Genomic DNA, 22,020 nt, shown 5'->3' with positions numbered 1-22,020 from the left:
CTAGTATCCTTGCCTGGAGAATTCCAGGGACAGAGGAGCCTGGTGGGCTACAGTCAATAGGGTCACAAAGAGTAGGGCATGACTGAAGTGACTTAGAGGCATGAATGCAACTTCAAATGAACATGTTTTACCTGATATTTTTTCTGTACCAAATTCAAGTTTTTCAAGATTTAAAAGATCTTAAAAGAGAGTATCTGATTAAACTTGCTTGAGTTAGGGGGTGGGCAGTAATACACTGAATGACCATGCATAATAGAGGCAAAATAATTCCTTAAAATACCAAACAAAGAAGATTAAGTGGCTGTTAAGCAAACACAAATCAGAAAAAAGTATATTATGGCAGAAAATGAATCATTCCTGGCAATGACTCCATTGTTTGGAAAAATACTTTCATTAAAAATTATAGTATAGTAAGTTTTTAAAAGTATTATTCAGATTTAATGTATAAAGATGTAACACAACTTACTGAATAAGCATTGTTTTTTAGCCACTTTTGGCCATGGCAAAATAAACATTTATTTCATAATTCTGGCCTTGCCGCCAACCAGTTGTGTGACTTTGGGTCAATAATATTATTTTTTTTTGGATAGCCAATGTTTTGCCTACTTATAATGAATAAATTGGGCAAAGATCTCTCTAAGGTATCAAGTGTAGCATAAGCATGATTCCTGAAGCTCACTTACACTGTCAACCCTAATCCAAACTGGTAAGGTGAGTAGTTTATAGTCATGTTTTCAAGCTTTGGCCATAATGAGCTGGATTAGCTTTTCTTGATTAACTTGTCATCTTCCAATAAAAAATAAAAGAAGCTCTATAATTATTCTCGGCAAGCATCCAAAAATATGCCTCACTATCCACTTCCAATTAATAATGTGTGACTTGTTAAAAACAGATTTTGTTCATTTGAAGGTTTTAATAGCACCCAGTTTCAACTTAGTTCTCTTGGGAAAATATTTAGCATGCATTTAGCTAGCTTGACACACACAACTAATTAATTTGTCTAAAGCAAACTATTATATGAATCATAAACAAAGAACTGAAAACTGAAATAGTGCCAGATTTAAAGCTGGAGGTATTTTATGCTTAATTAGTCTCAACTTGTTTTCTTGGTCCCTATTTCTAATAAATAAGGTATACAGATTATTACATTGTTTTTTCAAATAGAAAATGAAAACTCACATACAGTAATGGGTGCTTTTTTGTATTTTGAGAAATTGAAAGAAGCTTTCAGAAATCAGATTTTTAAGAGATATGTCTAAATGACACTGATCAAATGATGATGGACAGGTGACAAATTAACATGAGCTGCTGCGCCTCACTCCCTAGCTCAATCCTAGAGATATAGAGAAGTAGGAGGGAGGTTGATGGATTTAAGCAGCATATTTACATTATACATATTAAATGTTTAATACTTTTCACTTCTTGGTAGGAGTATTTGTTTATTACAAAAACTCTTGGGAAACAGAAATTGGTTATATTCTAGTGTAAGAGGGAAACAGTCCTCCAAAGCAGAAGAGAACCAGGTTCAAATAAATGAGAGGGAGAGAGGTTCAAAGACAAACCCCTAGTTGTGATGTTTCCCTGCTCCACTGGTATTGCTTTGAAAAAAAAAACCCCACTTCCCAGCCAGTAATTAAAGCAAGATAGAAAAATAGCTGTGCCATTTTCACTGGGGGCTGGGGGCAGGATCATATTGTAATATAATCTAGCTGAGATGGGGTGCAGATAATAAGAAATAGAAGTAGATTGGCTGGCCATTGCCATTTATTACTTCTTATCTCCACCTCTTTTAATGAAATTGAAGGTGAGAAAATTATATCCCAGTAAGATAATAATGGTGGAGGTACAGAATTTTCTTGTAAGATAAATTTGCCTGAGGTAGAACAGTGTGTAGAGGCTCTCTACCTTGAGACATTTCTATTCCCAAGTACTAAATTTATGGTTGTCTGCTAAGGAAGGCCTGGGCTGCTTTAGCTTACTTCCCCCAACACTCATCAACAGCCCAGTGGTTGATATGTCCAGGGGAAAGCTGACCCAAGGGAAGTACAGAAATTTATCTGAGGAAGACAACTGCTACAGAAGACAGATATTCAACATCTTGCATAAAAAGAAGCAGAATTTCTTGACCAGAGGGAGAAAGGATTTAAAAAGAAGAAATTATCCTCAAAAGATAAAAAGATATTGGTGTAACAGGAATAAGTGGTTATAAAAAAGAATTAATTCAAAATACTGGGCATGAAATATATAGTAATTTGAACAGACAAACTTAATGAATGGGATGAACAGCAGAAAAAAAGTTAAAGAATGAATTAGTAAATTTAAAGATCAGATTTAGAAACTCTTTTTATATATCTTAGGAAAGGATCAGTAAGGGATAGAAAGATGGAAAATTAAGTTAAGACATATGGAGGCTAGAGGAATTCTCAGTAGATACATAAATTACCCTAATTGCTCAGATTTAAAAAAAGAAAAGACGCTGTCATTTTAAAAGAGCACATGGAATGCCAAACAAAAAATAATGAATAAAACAAAGTAAAACTACACCCCCCCACAAAACCCTTCAAAACATTAAACTGAAGCTTAAGAATATCAATAAAAGACAGGGAAGGAGAAGTTCTAAAAGCTTATATAGAGAGAAATAGATTACTTTCACAGGTACAAGATTTGAACTGGTACCAGACTTCTCAAAAACTTTAATACAAAAGATACAATGAAATAATATTTTCAAAGAAAAGAAACTCTAATATAAAATTTTATATTTGTCTAACTCAATACAAATGTGAGTGTAACATTCAATAATTCTCAGGCATATAAGACCTCAGAAGTTATACTAATTCAGTTTACTAATTTTAAAAGGAATCTCACTTGAATGATTTCATTAAAAAATAAGAGGAAATTCTAGGCCCACAGTGGTAACTTGTCTGCCAACAAATCCCTTATAAAGAGCCCCCTCTGCTCCATCCCATGTCCTCAATCTATCACCAGCTTCCTGGACTCACCACCAAAATAAACTACTTGCATTTGATTAAAAACAACAACAACAAGATCTATGAGAACTAAGGACAATTAAATAATATAGTAGAATTTAACTTTTTCTTTAAAAATATAGCCTAAAAATGTGTATATAGAACAATCCAGAAGTAAAATTGTATGGCAAAAACATGAAGTAGGAGTACCACACACTGCTAAGCACTTTTCCATGAAGAAGAAATAATAATACATGTGGAAAATTGGAATGAAATATTAAAGCATAAATGAGTCTTAAATCAAACCTAATTTTAAATCATATAAAAATGTAATGTATAACTTTCTAGCATCTCTGCTAGTTTTGGTGACACTGAGGTCCATATGAGATCTGAGTCCCTAGTTCAGGATATGGCTGTTACTTTTCACTTCTAAGATTGATTAGGGCAGTACCAAGAAATGCCACCATGGATAACTGTCACCGTCTTTCTGCCTCCAGGTGTAACAGCAGCCCTACCTCCCTTTGATAATCAGGGTCAAATATCTCCAACAAGATGGTGTCTCCTTCCCTGGTCTGCTCATCTTCTAACACGAAGAGCTTGAAGTGATTAGAGGGTAGTGGTGGCTTAAAATTTCATGGAAGTGAAAGTGTTTTGATCTGGGATTCAGAGCCTCTGGAATCCATAGTGCCTGGAGTTGCAGGGATGGAAATCATATATTTCCCAGCTGGATCACTGAATATGATGATAAATATCCTATTTCTATCCCTTGGTTCTTGGATTCTTACACTCTATGTGTTTGGAATCACAGTACCCCAACATACATTGCTGACTTAGAGTAAATTCTATGACTGGAAGATGAGACCCTATTCTTTATGGTTGTCACCTCCAAGTTGGTGCCTCAGTGGTGCAGCATGTGGTCAGACCAGTGGATTCCATGGTCATATATCACTGCTAGAGCTCCTCTTCTGTGAAAGGAATCCCTTGGAATGAAGTGATACTTTGTGGGATTTCTTGCTGATGCAACAAAATTTAAAAACCTTCAGACAGTGATGTGAGCCAAGGGTTCATGAGCTGCAGAGTCAAACTCATTCTGAAAATATATGTCAACAATCTAGATGAGTTGCTGCCTCTTCCAGGGTAGAAAAGGTCCAACTAATGAATCAACTTGCCACCGAGTGCCACTTGGTCTCACTGAGGCATTGTGCCATATCAGAAGCTCAGCTGCTGAAAAAGTAGATGTTCTACAGTAACAGTACCTAGATCAGATTTGGTGAGACCAATACTTTTGATGGTTCAGGGATAAAGAATCTGCCTGCAATGCAGGAGATACAGATTTGATCATTGGGTTGGGAAGATCTCTGGAGGAGGACATGGCAACTCACTCCAGTATTCTTGCCTGGAGAATTCCATGGACAGAGGAGCCTGGTGGGCTCCACAGGGTTGCAAAAAGCCAGACATGACTCACACACACACATACTTTCGGTCTTTGATACCCTCCATCCTTATCACCATGTGTGCCATTGTGCCAACACTAGAGTAGTTGATCCAAGGACTGATTGACCTCAAGTGGCCAAGTTGTTTAGTTGATTAGTGCCTTGTCCATGATGGACAGTTTACAGTAGGCATTAACAAATCAGAAAAAAATAACTCATGCTGTGTTATAACTTCTGCATCTATCTATATGCCTCTTCTCAAGTCCTTCTTCTAGTTATGATAATAATTTTTAAAATTTCAGCTCCCTGATGGAGCTTCTAGGCTATTTACCACATGCCCATAAATCTAAATGGCTTACACAAAGTGATTAGTTAGACACTTTGCCCAAAGCTCTTACCAATAGCAGGATTTCTCCTCACTTCTGTCTCTCAGGGCCATCAAGGAGTAGGGTTGTACTGTACCTACAGTATATTCTTTGGCTTTGATCAACATCTTGAGCCAAGTTATCTATGAATCAAGTTTAACTTTCTCAATCAACTGGTAGTAAAGGTCTCCTTTCCCATGTGGAATTAGTTCCAGCAGAGAGAGACAGAGAGCTGTAAACACAGCACTGGAGGATGACAGATTTCTGGGATACTTGCTCCTGTGGTTCATATGTGCTCTCCGTTTTAGCCAGTCCTTGATCTCAGATGTATACACCACTTTTATCTGACCATGGATTGCTGTCAGGACCACATGGTCTTATAATTTGGTTCTGACAGAGCCCATCTCATAATGGGTGGTATGGATGCATGGTCCTTTGATGTCTCATGGCTAGGTGCTGCTGCTCTATTGGAACACAGTAGCATGCCAGGAGCTGCTTTTCAAATGATATATAATTTTCTGCCACAGAAATGACCTTATTTCAGAATCCTTAGTGATACTCCTTCTGATGCTTGCCATAAGCTCTACAAGGCATCTTTTTCACCCCAGGTGTCTCTAATAACATAGATTTTGCCAGTATGGATGACCCAAGAGACAGGAATGTTTGCACTTGCTGCAAACCCCATTTCTATTCTGAGCCAAACTTAAACTTGACAGTCTTTCATATTGCTGATAGATCTCCATAGCTTTCCTTAGGTCAGCACCACCCCCATTTTTTGGCTGCTATTCAGATCATGTTGCTTATTTCTATAATTGCAGCCACCTGCCTTCTTGGAGTTAAACACCACCAATTGGTCTCTATTCTTTTGAGATCCTATCATGTCCCATTGTTATCAGTCTGTAACAACATCTTCTACCATCAGATGGTAGGCTTCTCAGTGATACTGGTGCCCCTTTCAAGAGTATATTCCTTAGAACTTTGGAAAACCAAGTGTCTCTGGGCTTTCTTGTGGAACACTATTAGATGGTATACTTCCTAGCTGTTCTGGTCATCACTGACAGAAGCTATAAGCCAAAGGGAACTTGTCATGGATATAGGTTAAGAAGGAGCCAAGGGATTTTAGTGGATGAAAACAATGATCTAGGTAGAACCCTTGAGAAACAGGAGATTAATTCTGCTCAATAAATCAGTTGTTTATCTTTCTTTATTAAACAAATGCACAGCTGACTTCAGACCTATGATGCTAGCAAAAAATTGAAGAAATTTTAAAAAATCATTCAACTTTAGTTCAAAATTCTTATTAATTCTAAACTGAAATATATCCAGTGACTTATTTCTGTGAGTTATTAAGATCCATAAATTTATGCTCTTAGGGAAGAACTTAATAGGCATATTTTAAGCTTTACTAAAAAGAACCACGGGTACGGAAATGTTTTTCATATTGTTTATTTAACATAAAGTCACAAAGAATTTTTCCTATATTTTCTTCTAGAGGTTTTATAATTTTTAGTTTTATTTCTAGGTATATTATAAATTTTGAGTTAAATTTTATAAATGCTTTGAGGTATAGATCAAACGCCTTTCTTTTTTTCCCTATGCATATAAAAATTCAATCATTCCAGTATCATCTACTGAAATGACAATCCTTTTTTTTTTTTCTAATGAATATTCTTCTTTCCTTTGTTAAGTAACTATAAATGTGGGTCTATTTCAGGACTTTACTTTTTCACATTGATTTATTGGCCTATCTTCACATCAATATCATACTGTCTTAAAGCTTTTTGCTGTGGGGTGCTTTTAAATTATTTTTCTTGCCTTATTGCTCTAGTTAGAACCTCCAGTACCACTGTGAATAGGAGTGGTTGTGAGTGGATATCCTCGCCTTGTTCTTGATCTTAGGAAGCAAGTTCAGTCTTTCACAATTAAGAGCATGAGACAGGGTGCTCGGGGCTGGTGCACCGGGAGGACCCACAGGGATGGGATGGGGAGGGAGATGGGAGGGGGGTTCAGGATGGGGAATACATGTACACCCAGGGTGGATTCATGTCAATGTATGGCAAAACCACTACAATATTGTAAAGTAATTAGCCTCCAATTAAAATAAATAAATTCATATTAAAAAAATAAATAAAAATGTATAATCAACAACAACAACAAAAGAGTAACATTAGATGTAAGTTTATTATAGATCCCCTTTATTAAATGCATTTAAAAAGTGTCTACTTCTAGTTTGCTGGCAGTTTTTTTTTTTTAAATAAGTAATGGGTGTTAGATTTTCTCAAGTGATGTTTCTGTGTCTAGTGAGTTGAGGATATATTTTCTTCAGTCTGTTAATACAGTGATTTGCATTGGTTTGTTTTAAGGTGTTAAACTAGCCTCACATTATAGATAAATTCCAATTTGTCACATTGTATTATTGAATATATTCTTTGCAGCCAAAAATGGAGGAGTTCTATATAGTCAGCAAAAATAAGACCAGGAGCTGACTGTGGCTCTGATCATGAACTCCTCATTGCCAAATTCAGATTTAAACTGAAGAAAGTAGTGAAAACCACTAGAACATTCAGGTATGACCTAAATCAAATCACTTATAACTATATAGTGGAAGTGAGAAATAAATATAAGGGACTAGATCTGATAGACAGAGAGCCTGATGAACTATGGACAGAAGTTTGTGACATTGTACAGTACACAGGAATCAAGACCATCCCCATGGAAAAGAAATGCAAAAAGGCAAAATTGTTGTCTGAGGAGGCCTTACAAATAGCTGTGAAAAGAAGAGAAGCAAAAAGCAAAGGAGAAAAGGAAAGATATTCCCATTTGAATGCAGAGTTCCAAAGACAAGCAAGGAGAGATAAGAAAGCCTTCCTCAGTGATCAATGCAAAGAAATAGAGGAAAACAACAGAATGGGAAAGACTAGAGATCTCTTCAAGAAAATTAGAGATACCACGGGAACATTCCACAAAGATGGGTTCGATAAAGGACAGAAATGGTATGGACCTAACAGAAGCAGAAGATATTAAGAAGACCTGGCAAGAATACACAGAGGAGCTCTACAAAAAAGATCTTCATGACCCAGATAATCACAATGGTGTGATCACTCACCTAGAGCCAGACATCCTGGAATGTGAAGTCAAGTGGGCCTTAGGAAGCATCACTACGAACAAAGATAGTGGAAGTGATGGAATTCCACTTGGGTTATTTCACATTCTGAAAGATGATGCTGTAAAGGTGCTGTACTCAATATGCCAGCAAATTTGGAAAACTCAGCAGTGGCCACAGGACTGGAAAAAGTCAGTTTTCATTCAAATCCCAAAGAAAGGCAATGCCAAAGAATGCTCAAACTACTGCACAATTGCACTTATCTCACATGCTCGTAAAGTAATGCTCAAAATCCTCCAAGCCAGGCTTTAGCAATACATGAACTGTGAACTTCCAGATGTTCAAGCTGGTTTTAGAAAAGGCAGAAGAACCAGAGATCAAATTGGCAACATCCGATGGATCATCGAAAAAGCAAAAGAGTTCCAGTAAAACATCTATTTCTGCTTTATTGACTATGCCAAAGCCTTTGGCTGTGTGGATCACAATAAACTGTGGGAAATTCTGAAAGAGATGGGAATACCAGACCACCTGACCTGCCTCTTGAGAAACCTATATGCAGGTCAGGAAGCAACAGTTAGAACTGGACATGGAACAACAGACTGATTCCAAATAGGAAAAGGACTACATCAAGGATGTATATTGTCACCCTGCTTGTTTAACTTATATGCAGAGTACATCATGAGAAATGCTGGACTGGAAGAAGCACAAGCTGGAATCAAGATTGCCGGGAGAAATATCAATAACCTCAGATACGCAGATGACACCACCCTTAGGGCAGAAAGTGAAGAGGAACTAAAAAACCTCTTGATGAAAGAAAAAGAGGAGAGTGGAAAAGTTGACTTAAAGCTCAACATTCAGAAAACTAAGATCATGGCATCCAGTCCCATCAATTCATGGCAAATAGACGGGGAAACAGTGGAAACAGTGTCAGAGTTTATTTTTCTGGGCTCCAAAATCACTGAAAATGGTGACTGCAGCCATGAAATTAAAAGATGCTCACTCCTTGGAAGGAAAGTTATGACCAACCTAGATAGCATGGTAAAAAGCAGAGACATTACATTGCCAACAAAGGTCCGTCTAGTCAAGGCTATGGTTTTTCCAGTGGTCACGTATGGATGTGAGAGTTGGACTGTGAAGAAAGCTGAGTGCCGAAGAATTGATGTTTTTGAACTGTGGTGTTGGAGAAGACTCTTGAGAGTCCCTTGGACTGCAAGGAGATCCAACCAGTCTATCCTAAAGGAGATCAGTCCTGGGTGTTCATTGGAAGGACTGTTTTTGAAGCTGAAACTCCAATACTTTGGCCACCTCATGCAAAGAGTTGACTCATTTGAAAAGACCCTGACGCTTGGAGGGATTGGGGGCAGGAGGAGAAGGGGACGACAGAGGATGAGATGGTTGGATGGCATCACCGACTCAATGGACATGAGTTTGAGTAAACTCCGGGAGTTGGTGAGGACAGGGAGGCCTGGCATGCCATGATTCATGGGGTCGCAAAGAGTCGACACGACTGAGCAACTGTATTGAACTGAACTGATTATTCCTTTAATATATTGCTGGATTCAATTTGTTAACATTTTACTAGAAATATTTGTGTCCTTCTTTATGAGAAATATTAGTTTATAGCTTTCTTTTCCAATAATACTTATCCCTGATTTTGATATTAGAATAATATTTGCCCCACAAATGAGTTGGAAAGATTTTCCCCTGCAATTTTCTGGCAGAATCTGCATTGACTTGCTTTTTTCTTTCTTTTTTTCTTCTTAAATGTTTGGTGTTAGTGAATCTACCTGAGACTGGAATATATATACATATATTTTGAAATTTTTAACTTGAAATTTAACTTCTTCAATAATATAGCACTATTATAATTATCTGAGAAGAACCAAACTCCTCTGTAATACTGCTTAACTGATAGTATTGCTTCTGAATAAAATTGGAAAAAAGGAGAATTCTCTAGCATTAGAGACTTACAAAGATTAGAGAAAAAGAAGGTAAAGAAAAATAGAATAAAAATTGCAAAGAAGTTCCTTTTTTTAATTGACGTGAATTATGACAGTAGGAAAAAAGTATGTCAAGGGGTTTTCTTAATCTACATACACTTAAGTTTAGAAGATTGGTTCTTATCAGATGTCATAAATTTATGTATGCATATAAAGTTTATGGAGATGGATAGGTTATGATTAGTAAGACATACTCTTTGATATTATTACTGATATAATCAAAATAATGTAAATGTCAAGAAACAAAATTCCTTTATTCATGCATTTATTCACAAATGGATTTGTATATTCATGGATTCAGTATCTTAACACCTTCATGAACATATTTATTCCCAAATGTCAATTACTGAAGGTCTTTTATGTGCCAGACACTATCTGAGGCCCTGGAAATCTAGCTGTGAACATTAAAGAATAGCATAAGTAAACAAATGGGAAAATTTCTGATGACCATAAATACTGTGATGAAAATGAAGCTAAATGATGCAAAAGAGAATGATCTAGGGGGTGCTTTAGATTGAGAGATCAGAGGGTATTAATAAAGAGATGGAATTTAAGCTGACCCCTCAATGACAAAAAGGAACTTGTCAAGGATGTATTTAGAGGACAAACAATTCATGCAAAGGAAATGACTCATGAATAAAAGAACAGGATGGAATGAGCTGGGCCTATCTGAGGATCTCTGAGGCCAGGCAGCTGGAGGAGACCAAGGGAGATGCAGGCAGTGGGAGCTCAAGAGAAGCGGAGAGGATCTACATAAGAGGCATTTTAGGCCAAAGTGTAGTGTACTTTATGGCAGGAGAAATGGGAACTTCACGCACAGAGTCAAGCAGCAAAGTGACAACATACAATTGATATCTTCTAAAGATCACTCAGGTGATATGTAGAAAATAGGCTGGGGCAAGAGTGAAAATGAGGAGATCAGATAAAAAAAATGATGGTGGCTTGAACCAGGGTGATGGTGACGGGTATGTAAATAAGTGAAAGCATATGTGTTATGCTTTGGACATAGACAGGATGTGCTGCTGGACAGGACTGAGGAGCTGGGGAACATTTCCCCCAATGGACTTGCACAATTTTGGCCTTAGTGGCTTCAGGTGGTACTATCAGTTCCTGAAATAGAAAGTACTGAATAAGAAGAAGATGTGAAGGAATGCATATTAATATATTTGGGGGGGATATCTTAAAGTTTGAGGTATCTAATAGATATTCTAGTGAAAATGTCAAATAGGCATTTGAATGTATAAATTCAGAGTTTAGGGTGATATAACTCACTAACTCATTCACTTATTACACAAAAATTTACTAAAAGCCTATTATATGTGAGGTAATTGCACCAGCAATGGGGATGTTAATATAAAGAAAAAGTAAGGTCATCTCTTACTCCAAAAAATTCACCTTCCAGAGAGAGGAAGGCAGGCATATAAATGCATAATTACTAGACAGTATGGTAAGTGCTATAATAAAGGAAGAACAGAGCGCTTTACATATCAGCTGATGGCACAATCATTTCTGCTTGAGGGAATTGGTAAAGGAGCTGCTAAAATTTTGAAGTTCATAGTATTTTATTTTTAGTGTAAAAATGATGCCAAATTACTAGAGTAAAATTTCTGAAAAAAATCTTGCAAACGTGTATGAGATCTTTGAAAGTTAAACTGAATGCCTTCAGAACGGCTCCATAGATATGATACACATTTACAAGATTATTTCCAGGAATTTTACAGACAAATAGAAGAATCAATGTACCACATGTGCTGAAAGTTGAGCATTTCTCACATCCTGCATGAGGCCCAATCAGTTTTACCACCTTTTTTGGATAATATATTATCCAATGAGTAATCCGATGGGCATCAATTTGCTTTCCATCTTCTTTAATATTTTATAGGCAAGTGAGAATTTGTCAACGTATATTTAAAATATAGCAATAAGTGCCCACATCCTCCAGGCAGTTTTTTTGGCAATCCATATACACCAAATTTTATTTTCAAATGCTTGCTGCTGCTATCACCTACTTTACTTAATTAAGAACTTTGTGGGCTTCTTGCCCTACTTCTGCCTGTTTTTTTGCTTCACATATAGCCTTGAAAGCAGCAAGCAAATTGCTTGAAACCATGGGTTTAATTTCTTCTTGCACCCTCCTGGAAACTGTGAGTGCTGGGGCAGAGCTGGGTGATTAGGTAGATAACTTGTCTCAGTTAGGCAGGTTATGTATTCCCAGAGGAGTTAAGAAACAAGGATGCTCTAGATGGAGGAAGCAGGAGTGGTACGATTGTCAGTTTCAGGTGTGTTAGTGTGTAAAGCTAACATTAAGGCTTGATAGTATGTGCTTTCTTAACATCTGGTGAAACCAGGAGGACCTCAAATAGCATGACCACAAGCTTCCCTCCTTATTCTGCTTCCATGGATAAGGTCTCCTAGCCCAGCAACTCTTCTAATCAAGATGACTGCGACCAACTGAAGTTTCTGCTTATGCCTAAGAAGTCAGCTTCAGTTCCCTTCCAGGCTATGGGATGATTATGCAAACAAGCCAATTACATCCTCCCACAGAAACAGGTGGGAGGTCAGTCCACCCTTTGGTACCACAAAGCCTGCCTACCCCGGGCCCTGGCTATTCAGTCTGAGTGCAACCCTCATGTAGCCCTGCAATGGATGCAGTATTTTCCTCCTCTGGGCTGTGAGCATATGTGACTAATAAACTGTTAACAAGCGCATCTGTTTGATGTCAGGTGCTGTATGTTTGGCCATCCCCATAATACTAGGGCAAGGACTTCTCCTTTATGAATGGGGTGAGTAGGGGGTGACCAAAACAAGTTGGTACTAGGACACACACAGCGTTTTGGCCTGGACAGAAACAGGACACTTTAAGAATAGGAAGGATATGCCTTTACCCCAAGAAGTGTGGGTTGATAGGAGCTAATTTTCAATGTAATCAGGCTTCCTTGGTGGCTCAGAGGTTAAAGCGTCTGCCTGCAATACGGGAGACCTGGGTTCAATTCCTGGGTCGGGAAGATCCCCTGGAGAAGGAAATGGCAACCCACTCCAGTATTCTTGCCTGGAGAATCCCATGGACGGAGGAGCCTGGTGGGTTTCTGTCCACGGGGTCACAAAGAGTCGGACACACGGCTGAGAGACTTCACTTTCACTCTCAAAATAAGTAATTTGCCTGTTTGGCCAAGTTAACTTATCCTGTTGTCTGAAATGACATTATACATACTCAACACTGCCTTCTTCCTGCCTCCTTGCCTTCTGATATGACCCTCTACCTGTTTTAATTTTCACTTCTGCAGAGATTAGCCTCTTTCTCTTTTCTAGTTATATTTTCCTTTCTTGGGGCCTTTCCAAGATAAGCATTAGACCTTCTCACACTGTGCTACAAGGGGAGTTCAGAAGCAGGGGTTCGGAGAAAGCAAATGCTTCCCAGCCTCTCTTGGCCCTTGACTTCTACAATTATGATCCTTCAGGTTTTGATTGGAGTCTATTCTTTGCTCATCAACTCTTGCCAAATTCAGTTGTTAGGATGCTTGCATGTGGTCTCATTATTTTTATTATCCACTTTTAGATCACTAGGTGATGTTCCTTCTGAAAATGTAAAAATACCACCACAAATGACAGGTGTTAGGGTTTCTCTCCTGCTCCCTGTATTAGCACAGTGAGTTCAAGTTCAGGTCAGTTCAGTTGCTCAGTCATGTCCGACTCTTTGCAACCCCATGAACCGGAGCATGCCAGGCCTCCCTGTCCATCACCAACTCCCGGAGTCCACCCAAACCCATGACTAACATCTATTACCCACATGTCTGTGAACGTTTAACACAGCAAGCTGTGACCCAGTTGCAGCTGTCTTCAGTCTCTAAGCACATAGTTTTCAGGAATAAATGCTGATGGCATCAGCTCTTCAGTTATTTTCATACACATGGGTAGCCAGTCTGTAGTCACACATGTTCACAAACACACTCATGAATACTCCATTTTCTTACATACAATAGATTACTTGCTTGTTCCCCATTCTCTCTCCTTTGCTGCAAAAATGCTCCATTTCCATTTGATTCTAATAGAAACCGTTCTCCAGAGTGAAAGAGGGCATTTGATGATCCAATAAACTGGAACTGCAGTGATAGCGCAGAGTTGTCAAGGAGGAAGAGACTGATTTCTGCAAATGGAATCAGATGGCAACCGAAAGTGATAGCTTCAAAACTATCTCCCCCTTCTGTTTGCCACCGATCTTTTCTACATGTGCCAGCTCATTATCTGGTGTGCAAAGGGGAATTGTGACTTGACGGCACCCATGGCAGTTTTACAAGGGAGACAGGAAGGACAGACTGTCTGATACTGATTGACAGAGGTTTGTGGCCCACAGATTGCATGATACACTCACTTGGGAAGAAAATTACATACCTGTAGATTAAAGTTACATTTAAATAGCTGGAGATTATGCTGTAAATGGTAAGAAAACCACAGTATGCAATTTCAGTTTAGGCTAGTATTTTAAAAAATAGGCTTCTATTAATATGGCATTTCCCAGCTCATACTTTAGTCTGTTCTGCAAATTGAAGACAATTTAATTTTACTTTAAGTCTTTGGAGCACTTTGTGCATTTCCAAGGGCAGATTAAAGACAATTCATGCTCACAGTTACCCAAGTAGGAGCTGGTAATTGATATGAATGAATGAATCCGTCTACCGTAGAACGGTTCTGAGATCAAACAGGTCTAATGAAATAGTTTTAAATGGATTCTTCACCTTATTTAAAAAAGAGTGTCTGTAACCCATCAATCTGCCTTGAAAGGTCTTTTTGACCTTAGGGAAGAGATTAGTATATACATTTATTTTTGATAATCAGTATATACATTGATTTTTGAGTGGATGCTGCCCTCTGTTACACTTGCATCTATCACAGTGTGCTCTCAGGGTCTGGGAATTGTGCATCACAGACATTTTGCACTAACACTGAAGATAATACAGCTTTAACGGAACTGAAATCCTGTTGCACATGGAACAAACAACTCCCTGCTTCCACTTTGAGTGCATTAACAGTACATGAACATACATAGCAGCAGAGGCATTGAGGCCACAAGTTCAGTTTTAAAGAAATAAACGGAGTAATTCTCTTGTCATCCTGATGGAAATCTTACTTACCTTTTAAATCGTAGCTCACATCCTTCCTTTGGCTCTCAGCTATTCTCTGACTTCTCTACCTCACCTGCTGCTGCGACTATGTCACTTCAGTCGTATCCGACTCTGTGCGACCCCGTAGATGGCAGCCCACCAGGCTCCTCCATCCACGGGACTTTGCAGGCAAGAGTACGGGAGTGGGTTGCCAGTGCCTTCTCTGATACCTCACCTCCAAGATCTTTATTCTCAACAGATAACTTTGTCCCTACTGCATATAAAAAGATAAAGGCCAGAATTAGCAGAAATCTTCATAAATCATCTTCTCTCCCTCTTAACAAAAACTTGTTAAAGAGAGGTTCATACCAATCCACTTTCTCATCCTCTGCTTGTTCTCTGCCTATTGTTTCTAGCCACATGTTTCTATTAATATAGTGTTAATCACTCAATCTTGTCTGACTCTTTGCAACCTGATGGACTGTAGCTCGCCAGGCTCCTCTATCCATGGAATTCTCCAGGCAAGAATACTGAAGTGGGTTTCCCCTCTCTTTTCCAGGGGATCTTCCCAACCCAAGGGACTAAACCTGGGTTTCCTGCATTGCATGCAGAGTCTTTACAGTCTGAGCCACCAAGAAAATCTATTAATATATGCTCCCACTAAAATCAAGGAGGACTGTCTAATTGGTAAATGAGAGCACTGTTTCCCTGCCTCACTCCACATGATCTCTGTGACATCTGACATTACAGTTCACTCTTCTGATTGTCTTTTTCCTTCCTCTTCTTCCTTCTCATCCATAAATACCATTTTCCCTTGCGTTAACATTGTCCCCTAATCTCACAGATTGCTCCACTTCTAATTTTCCGAGAGACCTCTTTGCCTATGCTTGCTTGGAGTGGAGGTGAGGGAGGCTCATGTTTGGTTGCAAGTATTCTCATAGTGCCATGTGGCACGCGGGGCTGCAGGGCTCACCCCCACTCACGTCACATTGACTGGCTCCTCTGCTTTGCCTTCTGTTATGCCTGGTATCCCCCCCATGACAATTTCCTAGTCAAGCTTGGGGCTAGAAAGCACTTAAGTCATAATCTGGTATACAGTAGGTGCTTAATTAAAGCCAGCTAATTATGAACGAAATGATTTAACAGAAATATTTTAATATTTTCCATAGTTTGCATTTGACATTAATTCTCAATAATGCTTCCTCCTCTCTAAAATAATTTAAATCCAAATTAAAGCTATCCATGAATTATCCTATGTCACTTCTTTCTTCTCTTCTCTATATTAATCATTAATATATTAATCATTTATTAAACCTGGCTCACTAGTTCTTTATCGTCAGGGTTCCAATCAAGTCTTTTGACAATTTCCTGTATAATTTAAAAAACATGATTTACATAGCTTGAATCACAGAGTTAAAGCTTTTTCTGAAATAGGATGGACGTCATACATTTGCTTTGGAAAAGAATGTAGTTGGGCTAAAGTTAGCAATTAACAATAGAAATTACCACACAAATAGAAATAGTTATTAACTTTAGTTTTTATCTCAGAGTTAGACTCTACCACCAGTCTTTGAAATCACTAACAGGCCAAAGAATCACAACGTCTAACTGGCGTAAAGAGGTGATGGACATGAGGAAAAAATAGAGAAATGAGGCAGTGAGGTTTAGCAGAAAAATATAGAGGACCAAGATTCAAGTTATACCTCTAGTACTCATAGCTCCATGATAATTCTAACTCTGTCAATGGGACCCTTTGCACTGGGAAGAATTCCATCTACCTATCTATTTTCTAGTGCTGGAAATTTCTTTATGCATGCTACTGCTATTCACATGTAAAGGATAATTATACTATTTCACATGCAATAGCAAGGTAATGATTAAAATCCTTCAAGCTAGGTTTCAGCAGTACATGAACCAAGAACTTCCAGATATACAAGCTGGGTTTCAAAGAGGCAGAAGAACCAGAGATAAAGTTTCCAAAATTTGTTGGATCATGGAGAAAGTAAGATAATTCCAGAAAAACATCTACTTCTGCTTTATTGACTACACTAAAGTCCTTGACTCTGTGAATCACAATAAAATGTGGAAAATTCTTAAAGAGGTGGGAGTACCACACCATCTTACTGTCTCCTGGGAAACCTGTATGCAGGTCAAGAAGCAACAGTTACTACCGGACATGGAGTTACTACTGGAGTTACTATATGGAGTTACTACTGGAAAGGAGTATGTCAAGACTGTATATTGTCACCTTACTTAACGTATATGCAGAGTACGTTGCATGAAATATTGGGCTGGGTGAATCACAGGTAGAATCAAGACTGCTGTGAGAAACATCAATAACCTCAAATATGCAGATGATACCAATCTACTGGCAGAAAGCAAAGAGGAACTCAAGAGGCCTCTTGATGAGAATGAAAGAGGAGAGGGAAAAAGCTGACTGAAGTTAACATTCTAAAAATGAAGATCATGGCATCACTCCCATCAATTCAGTTCAGTTGCTCAGTAATGTCTGACTCTTTGTGACCCCATGGACTGCAGCACGCCAGGCTTCCCTGTCCACCACCAACTCCTGGAGCTTATTCAAACTCACGTTCATCGAGTCAGTGATGCCATCCAACCATCTCATCCTCTAATGTCCCCTTTTCCTTCTGCCTTCAATCTTTCCAAGCTTCAGGGTTTTTTTTTTTTTTTTTTTTCCCAATGAGTCCATTCTTTGTGTCAAAGTATTGGAGTATTCTTTGGCCAAAGTATTGGAGTCTCAGCTTCAGCATCAGCCCTTCCAAAAAATATACAGGACTGATTTCATTTAGGATGGAATGGCTGGATCTCCTTGCAGTCCAAGGGATTCTCAAGAGCCTTCTCTGACAACACAGTTCAAAAGCATCGATTCTTCAGCACTCAGCTTTCTTTGTAGTACAAATCTCATATCCATATATGACTATTGGAAAAATCATAGCTTTGACTAGGCAGACCTTTGTCAGTAAAGTAATGTCTCTGCTTTTTAATATGCTGTCTAGGTAGGTCACAGCTTTTCTTCCAAGGAGTAAGCATCTTTTAATTACATGGCTGCAGTCACCATCTGCAGTGTTTGGGAGCCTCCCAAAATAAAGTCTCTCACTGTTTCCATTGTTTTCCCATCTATTTGCCATGAAGTGATGGGACCGGATGCCATGATCTTCATGTTTTGAATGTTGAAATTTAAGCCAGCTTTGTCACTTTCCTCTTTCACTTTCATCAAGAGGGTCTTCATTCCTCTTTGCTTTCTTCCCTAAGGGTGGTGTCATCTGTATATCTGAAATTATTGATATTTCTCCTGGCAATCTTGATTCCAGCTTGTGCTTCATCCAGCCTGGCGTTTTCATGATGTACTCTGCATATAAGTTAAATAAGCAGAGTGACAATATACAGCCTTGACATGGTCCATTCCCAATTTGGAACCAGTCTGTTGTTCCATGTTCAGTTTTAACTGGTGCTTCCTGACCTGCATACAGATTTTTCAGGAGGCAGGTAAGGTGGTCTGGTATTTCCATCTCTTTAAGAATTTTCCACAGTTTGTTATGATCCACGCAGTCAAAGGCTTTTGTGTAGTCAATGAAAGAGAAGTAAATGTTCTTCTGGAATTGTCTTGCTTTTTCTATGATTCAGTGGATGTTGATAATTTGATCTCTGGTTCCTTTGCCTTTTCTAAATCTAGCTTCAACATCTGGAAGTTCACATTGACTTACTGTTGAAGCCTGGCTTAGAGAATTTTGAGCATTACTTTGTCAGTGTGTGAGATGAGTGCAATTGTGCAGTAGTTTGAACATTTCTGGCATTGCATTTCTTTGGGATTGGAATGAAAACTGACATTTTCCAGTTCTGTAGCCACTGCTGAGTTTTCCAAATTTGCTGGCATATTGAGTGCAGCACTTTCAGAACACCATCTTTTAGGATTTGAAATAGCTCAACTGGAATTCTATCACCTCCACTAGCTTTGTTCGTAGTGATGCTTTCTAAAGGGCCCACTTGACTTCACATTCCAGGATGTCTGGCCTAGGTGAGTGATCACACTATTGTAGTCATCTGGGTCATTAAAATATTTTTTGTATAGTTCTTCTGTGTATTCTTGCCACCTCTTCTTAATTTCTTCTGCTTCTGTTAGGTCCATACCATTTCTGTCCTTTATTGTGCCCATCTTTGAATGAAATGCTCCCTCAGTATCTCTAATTTTCTTGAAGAGATCTCTAGTCTTTCCCATTCTATTGCTTTCCTCTATTTTTTGCAATGATCACTGAAGAAGTCTTTCTTATCTCTCCTTGCTATTCTTTGGAACTCTGCATTCAGATGGGCGCATTCAGATCTGCATTCAGATGCATTCAGATCTTTCCTTTTCTCCTTTGCCTTTCACCTCCCTTCTTTTCTCAACTATTTGTAAGGCCTCCTCAGACAACCATTTTGCCTTTTTGTATTTCTTCTTCTTAAGGATGGCTTTGATTACTGCCTCCTGTATGTCACAAGCCTCCTTCCATAGTTTTCAGGCACTCTGTCTATCAGATCTTGTCCCTTCAAACTATTTGTCACTTCCACTGTATAATCATAGGGATTTGATTTAGGTCATACCTGAATGGCCTAGTCACTTCCCATCCTTAGCCTGGTCCCATCACTTCATAGCAAATAGAAGGGGAAAAAGTGGAAACAGTGACAGAATTTATTTTCTTGGGTTCCAAAATCACTACAGACAGTTACTGTAGCCATGTAATTAAAAGATGCTTGCTCCTTGGAAGGAAAGCTATGACAAATCTAGGCCGTATATTAAAAAGCAGGGACGTTACTTTGCCAACAAATGCCCATATAGTCAAAGCTATCATTTTTCCAGCAGTCACATACAAATTGAGAGTTGGACCATTAAGAAGGCTGAACGGCGAAGAATTGATATGTTTGAATGGAGGTACTGAGGAAGACTCTTGAGAGTCCCTTGGACTGCAAGGAGATCAAACCAGTCAATCCTAAAAAGTCAACCTTGAATATTCATTGGAAGAACTGACAGTGAAGCTGAAGCTCCAGTACTTTGGCCACCTGATGCAAAGCACTGATTCATTGGAAAAGACCCCAATGCTAGGAAAGATTGAAGACAGAGGAGAAGGGGGTGACAGAGGATGAGATGGTTGGATGGCACCACTGACTCAATGGACATGAATTGGAGCAAACTCCAGAAGATAGTGAAAGACAGGGAAGCCTGTTGTGCTGCATTCCACAGTGACACAGAGAGTCAGACAGGGCTTAGTGACAACAGCAACAACAACAAAGTGTGTGTTACCAGTTGGCTAAATTGAATTGTCTTCTTCCTAAAAGACAATATTTTCATAGACCAGACAATTCAATCCCCTGCTGCCTGAGGCAAATCATTCTTATAGTATTGACTGTTACTTTATTCACCCCAAGTTTTACTTTGTTCAGCTATAAAATGGGAACATTAATTACACTTCTTTCTTGGGAGAGTTGTAACAATTAACTGAGATGACACATGTAGCCAGTTGGCAAATGGTGAGCACTCAACACCTCTGCCCACCTTTCTGGTCTCATTTCCAATAACCCATTCTCTTGTACTTTAAGAACTCTTTGTACTTTAAGAACTCTTTGTACTGCCCTGTGTTCATGTTCTGAAATGCCATCCTGTCTCACCTCTGCCAGGAACACTGTTCCTCCATCTTCCTTCTTGCTTTCAGTTCAGTTCAGTCACTCAGTTGTGTCCGACTCTTTGTGACCCCATTTGAACCACAGCACGCCAGGCCTCCCTGTCAATCACCAACTCCCAGAGACCACCCAAACCCATGTCCATTGAGTCGGTGATGCCATCAAACTATCTCATCCTCTGTCGTCCCCTTCTCCTCCTGCCCTCAATCTTTCCCAGCATCAGGGTTTTTCCAGTGAGTCAGCTGTTCGCATCAGGTGGCCAAAGTACTGGAGTTTCAGCTTCAACATCAGTCCTTCCAATGAACCCCCAGGACTGATCTCCTTTAGGATGGACTGGTTGGATCTCCTTGCTGTCCAAGGGACTCTCAAGAGATTCTCCAACACCACAGTTCTAAAGCATCAATTCTTTGGCACTCAGCTCTCTTTATAGTCCAATTCTCACATCCGTACGTGACCACTGGAAAAACCATAGCCTTGACTAGATGGACCTTTGTTGGCAAAGTAATGTCTCTGCTTTTTAATATGCTATCTAGGTTGGTCATAACTTTCCTTCCAAGGAGTAAGCATCTTTTAATTTCATGGCTGCAATCACCATCTTCAGTGATTTTGGAGCCCAGAAAAATAAAGTCAGCCACTGTTTCCCCTGTTTCCCCATCTATTTGCCATGAAGTGATGGGACCGAATGCTATGATCTTAGTTTTCTGAATGTTGAGCTTTAAGTCAACTTTTTCACTCTCTTCTTTCACTTTCATCAAGAGACTCTTTAGTTCTTCACTTTTTGCCCTAAGGGTGGTGTCATCTGCATATCTGAGGTTATTGATATTTCTCCTGGCAATCTTGATTCCAGCTTGTGCTTCCTCTAGCCCAGCGTTTCTCATGATGTACTCTGCATAAAAGTTAAATAAGCAGGGTGACAATATACAGGCTTGATGTACTCCTTTTCCTATTTGGAACCAGTCTGTTGTTCCATGTCCAGTCCTAGTGTTGCTTCCTGAGCTGCATATAGGTTTCTCAAGAGGCAGGTCAGGTAGTCTGGCATGCCCATCTCTTTCAGAATTTTCCACTGTTTTTTGTGATCCACACAGTCAAAGACTTTTCTTGCCTCATTCTTCCCATTAAAATAAAGGGACCTCTGTAGAGACAATTCACTTCTCCTTCTGTTAGTTGTCAATTCTGACTACCACCCGAGTTTTGAATCAATCTCTGGGGTATTAACTTCCATTTCAAGATAGCATCTCACGGTGTAAGCAGTGTTTTCACTATGGCTTTAAAAATGATAGGCAAAGAGCACTAGGCTGAGCTCCGTGTGCTACATGACAACTTCCCACCAGCTATTTTACACATGGTTGTTTATATATTTCAATGCTACTCCAGAGTGGTG

Source organism: Muntiacus reevesi, chromosome 4 (assembly GCF_963930625.1).
Source record: "Muntiacus reevesi chromosome 4, mMunRee1.1, whole genome shotgun sequence".
Lineage (NCBI taxonomy): Eukaryota > Metazoa > Chordata > Mammalia > Artiodactyla > Cervidae > Muntiacus > Muntiacus reevesi.
Note: the sequence above shows the minus strand (reverse complement) of the source record.